Here is a 10,665-nt window from a genome sequence, read left to right as displayed (position 1 = left end):
CTCTTGTGTGAGAGGCAGTGTTTGGCTTCTGCTTTCAAGTGGCTTTTTCTACTTGTTAGATTTACTATAAAGACTTTCTCAGCCCAGAATTGTCCATTTTACACATTCTGGTTGCTTTATTCTTTAACAGCTGGATTGCTGCAGGTTGACTGTTGCTTTTTAGATAACATAGTCGCACAGGCAACTTCGGGCGACTATAGAAAACGCATCGCCGTGTGTGAAGACGAGGCGACAAAATCTCCCCGAATCTCCTCGTGTGAACTAACCCTTAGTGTTGTAACTAGAAGTTACTGGGCTCCGTTTCAAAATCATTTTGAGGCCCCCTAATTTGTTTACCAATCAGCATCCTGCTGTGCCCCCTACACTTCCCTGGCCACTCAGCATTGGCAGCATTTCAGCAGCATCCTCTGTAGTTACACCCCTGGTTCTGTTATTGGACCAGTTAGCAGAAAAAACTTTGTGAGTTGCCAGATTGGGTTTTTATAGTAGTATGTTCTAGTACATGGGCTGATTCACAGCCCAAGGATCCATGTACATTTCTTTTCCTGGCAGAAAAGGAAGTGTTAAAACCGCTTCTTGTTTTTTCCCCCTTCAAATTAAATCCTCTTGGAATAAAACTGTATGTTTTATTTTGTAGTCACCAAGAGAAACCAGGGAAAAAGCTCTGACATTTGGTTTCCATTAGGAGATCCCAGTTTTAGGAGCGTCTCATTACTCATAATGCATGCAGTGTGTCTGGAGATTTACCTCCAAGTAGAAAAAGAGGGGGCTGCAAATTAAAGGGAAAAATGCCCCTTATCAGTGTGCTTGGGATATATGCCATTTGTATTTCCTTATAAAGAGACAGTACTGAATTGCAGATATATGTGTTTTCATATAGTCCCGTCTACTCCCCAGTTTAGTGTCTCAGCCTTTGTGTTCAATAGACACTAGATAATACTTCCATATGATGCAAGTTTATATTATGTAACAGCATAGTTGCTGAAATGTGAATAGGTGAATAGGTGAGCCACTACTAGCCCACCTGGTCACACCTAGTTATTACTCAATTTAGGGGTAGTATGTCCTTTTCAGGTGCCTATTGCTGGAACTGTTCTGGAAATTACACAACTGTGATCAAATAGTGCCAAAATGAAAGGCTAATGGGTCACTTAAAAAAATCTTTTTATGTGTCTCCCCGACCAGGTCCTATGTGTTTTCCTTCCCTTACATACCGCTTTTGAGAGTTTATTTGTATTTATGTGCTGGGTAAAGCCCTGGGAGTTACAATTTTCTCCCATTTATGTGTTATTCAGGAAAACAAGCATCAGCCCTTGATTTCAAAGTTATGAGCCCTTAGGCCAGCAATCACATACCCAGCCTGCCGCCCCTTCCCTGCTACGAACACCTGCATGCATTAAAGCGTGCTAAAAAAACTGAAAGGAAGTGTATACCTCACAAGTCGCTTACAGGAAGAAACAGGAGAATGTGAAAACTGATGCAGTTCTTGGTGCAGCTCCCTATTTATGCAGCAAGCTCAGGTTGATAAAAGCTGCCAAGTTGGTCCTTTAGCATTTTCATGCTATAATCTGTGTGGTACCATGCAAGTTGAGGGAAGACAGCCTGAGCAGTGACAGCTGATTCTCTGCCAAAATAAATCTGCTGGCATAACCAATTCTTAGTGTGCCATTAGCCTATGGCTCGTGTCACATGTGCCATTTTTTTCCCTCTTCCTCTGGCAGACAAAACAGTGATCTACTGGGTAATGGCCTGATTCTGGTGTGATCAGTTGGGTGACCGAGAATTTTGCTGCAAAAATTTATATTTGTGTTTTTAGAATCCCTGTGTACTGAAAGGCAGATGCAATGCTAGCCAGTGCATACAGAACACAGAGTGGACACCAGCGCATCTGTGTTTTCTCCACCAGCATATTAGGCTAATGTGACACTAGTCTAAGGCTGCACAGAAACTTCTGCTCTATGCATTTTGTTTCATTGCTTACTGCCAGTATACAATAGGTGACAACATTAATGTGGGAAGTTCATTGCATCTGCCACATCTCTTTGAGACAGGAGTGTGAGACCATACAGTCAGACTATAGTGACTTCACTTTTGGAGGGGGTGTGGATACATAAATGATATGTATTTGTGGATAGGGATGTTAGTAACTAGAGCATGTGTAGGTGCCACAATCAGTCATAGCAGCAGCCAGTGCACAGGTGTTGTACACTTTCCAGCCTTCACCTTTAAAACAATTCACCTTTAAAACAGAGCAATGCATGGTGCATTGAAATGTCTGCAGTCTGCAGTCCCAATGCGTTTTAATTCTATTAAAAGAGAGACAGTAGATGATGTTGTGCTGCAAAGATTTCAGCACACCATGCACTTTTCCTTTATTAATACCCCCTCTTCCCCTCACCACGCTTTTCCCACAGAAACCTTCCCCTGGCCCCTCTGATCCAGAATCCCAGCCTCTGCCAAGGATGCTGATTCCATCTCTAGACCAGAAATGCTGACATTTCCCAGCCCTGCAGAAACATCATTCCAATAGCAGTGTTACATTATGATTTTATCCAAAGATGAACTTGTCGGCTACCTCTCCATATCTCAGCACCGGAGTTGAGTTTGGTAGTGAGGAATTTGTGACCAGGATGGGCTCAAAAAGGGTAGAAAAGCAGCAACTAGTTATGCCTTTTAATATGTGAGCATATAATATTGTATGTGTTCCATGCATATCTCCTTTTAGACATTGGAGTTCACACCGTACAAAATACTGTATATCCTCCTTTTATCATATTTGTTTATTTATTTTCTACATTATTCTTTATTATATAGTTCTCTAATTTTTGATATTGTTCATTATTATAGGGATACTATCATGGGAAATTTTTTTTTTTCAAAATGAATCAGTTAATAGTGCTGCTCCAGCAGAATTCTGCTCTGAAATCGATTTCTCAAAAGAGCAAACAAATTTTTGTATATTCAATTTTGAAATCTGACATGGGCCTAGACATATTGTCCGTTTCCCAGCTGCCCCAAGTCATGTGAGTTGTGCTCTGATAAACTTCAATCACTCTTTACTGCTGTACTGCAAGTTGGAGTGATATCACCCCCCTCCCTTTCCCCCCCAGCAGCCAAACAACAGAACAATGGGAAGGTAACCAGATAACAGTTCCCTAACACAAGATAACAGCTGCCTGGTAGATCTAAGAACAACACTCAATAGTAAAAACCCATGTCCCACTGAGACTCCTTCAGTTACATTGAGAAGGAAACACAGCAGCCTGCCAGAAAGCATTTCTCTCCTAAAGTGCAGGCGCAAGTCACATGACCAGGAGCAGCTGGGAAAATTATAAAATGTCTAGCCCCATGTCAGATCTCAAAATTGAATATAAAAAAATCTGTTTGCTCTTTTGAGAAATGGATTTCAGTGCAGAAGTCTGATGGATTAGCACTGTTAACTGATGCGTTTTGAAAAAAACATGTTTTTTTAAACAATTTTGGAAAAATAGCAAAAGTAAAGAATGCAAAGCAACTGGAAAATAACGTCTTTATAACTAGTGAACAATCTGAAAACAACTGAGCTAATAAAAAGTATCTGGAAAGTGAAGCACCCCTTTTAAAAAAAAGCACGTTTATTTTTTACGCGAGAGAGTTGGTTTTAGGAAAAAATAAAAGCTTGCCATCTAAAATCTGGCAAACTTTTCTTTTGTTTCTGCTTTTTCTGCTATCTTTTAACATGACCAGGGGCATCACAAGATGAATAATTAACTACTAAGAACCCATACTAACTTGCGGAATTGTGAATCAGAGTTTTACAACAAGCACCGCAGGGGAGAAATACTAGCCACTGCAATGTCATGCCCCCCTGCATAAAAAAATTCATAGTACTGTACAACTGCCTTTTAATAATTAAAAAGACAGGTTCTTCTTGTTCCCCTACAAATATTGGTTTCCCCAGATCACAGCCAGATGCCTAATACCATCCTCACTATCCAGCCATGTTTTTCCCTTGACAACCATGAACACAATTCACAGATTAATATACAAGATTACTGTGCTGCCTTTGCCACAGTATTTCCATTGTACACATATGGCACTAACACCTGGCCAGTGGCTCATACCTCTCCCTGTCCCTCCTAGTCCTAACCCCTCCCAATGAGTCACTTTAATACCATAATCATATTAGTAAAATATGATGTAAGCAGTACTGCGGTCAAACACAACACTCACACAGTTACCACATTTTAGATATATGATATATGAGATAAAATTCATATTTACAAAACAGGGATATCCAGTGTTCCAGTTTTGGCTGGAAAAAATCTTGGGCTGGCTCCACCACATGTTCCTGTCATCACACAAAATTTCTTAAAGTTATAAGCCAAAAAATGCTGAAGAAAGCCTCAGGAAGCAGGTCTTTGCTGCAATTAGGTCTTTGTGGCACATTATAATAAATTTAATTGCAGCAAAGACCTGCTTCCTGAGGCTTCCTTCACTGTTTTTTGGCTTATAACGTTAAAATTCATATTGTTATCATTTAGGAGGTTCAGTGACTGTCTGGACTGAAATTTAAAATTCATCCAGGCAATTACATAAAGGTCCAACCAGACATTCTGGTAGCACTTCTGGTAGAGTTTCCAGATTGTCTTATTGTTTTTTGTTTACTGCATTTTGGGCAGGACCTAAAATGCATCTAACCAATATTTTAATATCCTCTGTGTATGCAAAAACCCTTAATTTGCTTTTGATTATTCCCTGGGAACATTTTCAGTGTACAAAGCGGAGCCAGGGTGAGTGCTACATAAACTTATGGAAGGATTTTATAATGTTTCATTCTGCAATTCTGTTTCTGTTTCTAGGATCAGAAGCTTCTGTTAGCCTGCTGTAAACTCCTCATGGATACTACAGTAAATGCAACAAGGCAACCACAAGAAAGCAAGGCCATAAACAATCTACTCTTCATAAAAGTGTGACGTCAACTGGCATTCCCCAGCAATGAGAGTGTAATGCTTATAACCATTAAAAGGTTGCAATTTTTTTTATGGCAAAAGCATAGAATCACAATACCCCTTCATTAGTTATTTGTTATATTGGCAGTACGTTGGAAAGTGCCTTGTACTTGGTCACATTTTTTAACATTCTATAACTGTTAGTTGTCCAACATTGGCACATGTTTCATTTGCTCTCAGTTTAGCAGGGAAAGCATATTTTATGTATCAGTTATGCATTGTAACTCTCTGCCAAAATTAAGTGTTTCTGGTCGCACAAGTGAGCATGATCCTCAAGTTTTATTGTCATTTATTGTAAATATTTTTTATTCATTTTTTCTCCATATGTTTGAGGCCATGGTTGGGTCAAGCATAAGTCACAGCCCACCCCAAGTTGCACATGGTACCGCACAAAATATTTTGACAGTGCATTCTTTTATAAATTTTCTTTGCCAACCCTAACACATTACATTATAGGTAGACAGTAATAATTTTCACACCCTGTTGCTGCTGCACCTACCAAACACAGTTGAAAGTTGCTGTCTAGCCTTTCCTGACACAGTTTGTTGTCCGATTACTGGTTCAGTGGCAGTGTGACCTACATACATTTAGAAGTAGAGATGGCCATCTCTTTAAAGCACTGTTTGGAGCACTGTGGACTATTTTAAGCACTTTTGGCACCATTGCCTACACTTCGCAAAGTTCTTCTTCTGTTGGGCTGTTGGCCCAAAAACTGTAAGTGTGAACAACAGTGACTGGTTAAAAAGTTTATTCAAATGCTGTGCAAGAATGTGTTGGATGTATTTCATCTGTGTCTACAGACTTGTCTTGTTTCATTTGGAGAACTCTAGTATCAATTCCTCTCTGTTAAATTTCTTTACAGTATTATTTTCTTTTTTATTGTGAATCACTTTTGGTCTGTGTACAAGATGCTCTAAAGTTTGTATATCATTGCCCCCCTCTTCTAGAAGGCCATAGCCTATGACAGTGATCCTCAACCACTGGCTCATGAGCAACATGTTGCCAACCCTTTGGATGTTGCTCCCAGTGGCCCATAGCAGGGGCTTATTTTTGAATTTCAGGCTTGGAGGCAAGTTGTGTTTGCATAAAATCTAGGTGTACTGCCAGACAGAGACTCCTGTAGGCTCCTCATTTAAAACCGCCAGCAGTCCACATAGGGGCTATCAAATAACCAATCACATTCTTTACTTGGCATCCCCAGGGGTTTTTTACATGCTTTTGTTGTGCTCCAACTTTTTTACTTTTGAATGTGGCTCACTGATAAAAAATTTTGGGAACCCCTGGCCTATGAGAAGCACTTTTGAGATGTCCCCATAGTCGGTGTGTGCTCTAATATTTAATTTAACATGGCCTATTGCACTTTTTGGGAGGAACTAACTGGGGGTTAGTAGATATGTATGGTTTTAGACCTTAATAAATCATTAATACTTTTCAAATTTACAGGTTTTGGACTGCTGCTGGAATTTAGTTCTGTAAGGTTCAGAACTCTGACCTTTTATCCTGTTGATAAGTAGTAGCCAAGGTCAGGGGAGCATTAGTTCTAAAAAGGTTTGGTAGAAATGATAAATAAATAAAATATATAGTGCTATAGTCAAATTGATCAAATCTAATGGTAGAAATGTGGGGTCCAGGTGCACAGCCCCAACCCAGACCTATAGCTTGAGAAGGTAATCTATACTGAAAAAACAAATAGAATGCAATGTTCGTGCACATAGTCTTGTCATAGTTTCCATCTGTGAGTCATTTCTAGAGACAGTACAATTTTTTTTGAATGCTTGTCACAAAGAGTTATTGCCCTTGGACGTTTTTCAGGGTCTTTAAAATTGCTCATTTGCACTGGAAACATTTCAATTTTCCTATAATCATAAAACAATTACCATTTTATGTCCTCTTTGTAAGCTTTTGCTAAAACAAAATTGTAATACAGCACTTTGCTCAGGCCTATTAGACATGTCACATATGGTGTTGTCTCTCCAATAAGAGCAGTTCTTTAATGAGGCACAAGCCTGCAGCAAAATAGAAATTCACTTAAAAAGAGGAATATTGCCTTTTACTATGTTGTAAACTATACAGCTGGTTAATACATTAGAGGGTGCTTTTACTTACACAGCACAGTAAGTACAGTTGTTGGACTGAAATCATAATTGTTCCTCCTACAGTCCTTGTAATGCCCGAAGGCGCAGTTGAAGTAAGGACCAAAGAGAAGGCAACAATCCAAGTTCGCGGTACAGAAAAGGGTTTATCAAAGAATGGTCGTAAAACAGGCAGAATGGTCAAGACAGGCAGTACAGATTCAAAGTCGATAACAGGCAAGGTTCAAACACGGATAAGCAAAACAGAATATATCGCACCCAGGAACTATATGAAATAGACCTATAATTGGGCAAGGTCAGGATGGAAATGAGGGTCTTTATAGTCCAGTCTATTGGCGCCAAAATTGACGCGCTGGCGTCAGACGCAGACGCCAGCGTCCCCACGCTGACGCCTTGACGCCGGCGCCCGATTCTGACGCCGGCGTCCGTTCCGTCGCCGGCGACCAATCACAGGGCAAGAAGGAGATGATGCAGGATGATTGCGACCACCCGGAGCCATGTGCAGGGAAGAGGAATCGCCATTTTGGACGCCATCTTGGAGCAGGTCAGTAGACTCCATTACAGTACCCCCTTCCTTAGGGGGGGCCTCAGGACCACCGGGACCAGGACGGGAAGGAAACTGCCTATGAAACCTGCGAACAAGGATGGGGGCATGGACATCCGACTTTTTCACCCAAGAGCATTCCTCGGGACCGAAACCCTTCCATTCGACAAGGTACTGGAGAGCGCCCCTGGAAAAACGAGAGTCCAGAATCCTGCTGACTTCAAATTCTAAATGGTCATCGATAACAACAGGAGCTGTGGAAGAAGAAGAGGGGGAAGACACTGCAGGTTTAAGGAGAGACACATGAAAGGCATTAGGGATCCGCATCTCGGGAGGAAGAAGAAGACGAACTGCCACAGGGTTGATGACCTCGATGATGGGAAAGGGACCGATGAATTTGGGGCCAAGCTTAGGAGTGGGAATCTTGAGGCGAATATTCCGTGTAGACAACCAGACCTTGTCACCAGGAGCATAGGGTGGGGCGGCAATTCTCTTCCTGTCGGCAAACTTCTTTTGAGAGGATGAACTCTTTTCCAGATTAGCAGTGGTGGCCTGCCAGATGGCCAGCATATGAGCGGCTTGATCATTAGCAGCAGGAACATTTGTGAGTAAGAGATCCTGAGGGAATGCCAATGGGTTCCGGCCATACACACAGAAGAAAGGAGATTTCTGGGAAGAAGAATGTAAAGAATTGTTATGGGCAAACTCCGCCCAGGGAAGAAGGTCCGACCAGTCGTCTTGACACAAAGACACATGGCAACGAAGAAATTGCTCCAAGGCCTGGTTAACACGTTCAGCGGCACCATTGGACTGGGGATGATAAGAAGAAGAAAATTGAAGAGAGATATTTAAAGCATTACACAGTGACCTCCAAAATTTAGACACAAATTGGGGACCACGGTCGGACACAATTTCTGCTGGGAAGCCATGGAGGCGAAAAATATGTTTAATAAACAGTTCTGAAAGTTCAGGAGCAGAAGGCAGTTTGCGGAGAGGAGTGAAATGAGCCATCTTACTGAATCTGTCGATAACAACCCAAATGACAGTGTGGCCGGAGGAAATGGGCAAATCGACAATAAAGTCCATGGCGAGGTGAGTCCAGGGTCGAGATGGGATGGGCAGTGGAAGAAGAAAACCCTTGGGAGGAGAATGTCCGGATTTAGACACAGCACACGTGGAACATGAGGAGACAAAATCTTTAACGTCCTTTCTTAAGGTTGGCCACCATACAAGACGAGATAAGAGCTCGGTCGTCTTCTGAATTCCAGGATGTCCGGCCTGTTTGGAACTATGAGACTGAGACAAAATAGCAAGACGAAATTCTGGAGGGACAAAAGCAACACCAAGAGGAGTTTCCGCAGGAGCAGAATCTTGAGCGGACAACAATTGGGAGGCACAGGAAGGGAACAAGGCAGCAATAATCTTGATGGAGGGTACCACAGGTTCAGGTTCCTCGGACACAGAATCTTCGGGAATAAAGCTTCTGGATAAGGCATCGGCCTTCCTGTTTCTGGAGCCAGGACGAAAGGTAATGACAAAATTAAAACGGGAAAAGAAAAGTGCCCACCTGGCTTGCCGGGGATTCAGGCGTTTGAGGGTTTGGATGAACTCAAGATTCTTATGGTCGGTAAAAATCGTCACAGGAACCGAAGAACCCTCCAGTAAGTGTCTCCATTCCTCCAAGGCTAATTTGATGGCAAGTAGTTCACGATTCCCCACATCATAGTTCTGTTCAGGGGCAGAAAATTTTTTAGAAAAGAACGCACAAGGATGGAGTTTACCGTCAGAAATGGATCTCTGTGATAAAACTGCTCCAGCTCCGACATCAGAGGCGTCGACTTCCATGAAGAAGGGATGTAGAGGTTCTGGGTGCCGAAGAATTGGAGCGGAAGAAAAGGCCTCTTTGAGGGACTTGAAGGATTCCAGGGCTTGAGGAGACCAGTGTTGAGGTTTGCCCCCCTTACGAATCAGGGCCAGAATTGGAGAAAGTCTGGAAGAAAATTTTTTTATAAACTGTCTGTAATAATTGGCAAAGCCGACAAACCTCTGAATGGCTTTGACACTAGTAGGAAGAGGCCAGTCCAGGATTGCAGACACCTTGGCAGGATCCATCTTGAAACCTAGAGGAGAAATGATATAGCCAAGGAAAGGAATAGACGAGACTTCAAAAGTGCATTTCTCCAATTTAGCAAAGAGACTGTTCTTCCTTAGTCTGGAGAGGACTTCACGTACTTGGGCACGATGTTCCAAAAGATCTTTAGAAAAAACAAGAATGTCATCCAGATAAACGACCACACATAGACCCAACAAATCCCGAAAAATATCATTAACAAACTCCTGGAAGACCGCAGGAGCATTACAGAGACCAAAGGGCATGACCAAATACTCATAATGTCCATCACGGGTATTAAAGGCGGTCTTCCACTCGTCCCCTTCACGGATCCGGATAAGATTGTATGCCCCCCGAAGATCCAGCTTTGTAAAGATATTGGCACCCCTAAGTTGATCAAACAGTTCAGAAATAAGAGGAAGAGGGTACCTGTTTTTAACTGTGATCTTGTTGAGTCCTCTGTAGTCGATGCAGGGCCGCAAACTACCATCCTTTTTCTCAACAAAGAAGAAACCTGCACCGGCAGGGGAGGTGGAAGGACGGATGAATCCTCTCTGAAGATTCTCCTGGATGTATAACTTCATAGCAGAAGTTTCCGAAGGAGAGAGTGGGTAGGTGCGGCCCCTGGGGGGCATAGAGCCGGATAGAAGTTCCACTGGGCAATCGTAAGGCCGATGGGGAGGAAGAATCTCAGCAGAAGACTTGTTAAACACATCGGCAAATGCTTGGTATACAGAGGGAAGAGAAGAATTAGAGGACACAGAGGAAATTTTGACAACCGGAACAGTGGGTAGGCAGTTCTGTAAACAAAAAGGACTCCATCTGGAAACTTGCAATGTGGACCAGTCAATGACTGGATTATGTGCACATAACCATGGCAGTCCCAGGACAACCGGAGTGGAAGGGCAATCAATGAGGAGGAAGGAT

The sequence above is a fragment of the Xenopus laevis genome, chromosome 9_10S, assembly GCF_017654675.1.
Source record: "Xenopus laevis strain J_2021 chromosome 9_10S, Xenopus_laevis_v10.1, whole genome shotgun sequence".
NCBI lineage: Eukaryota > Metazoa > Chordata > Amphibia > Anura > Pipidae > Xenopus > Xenopus laevis.
Note: the sequence above shows the minus strand (reverse complement) of the source record.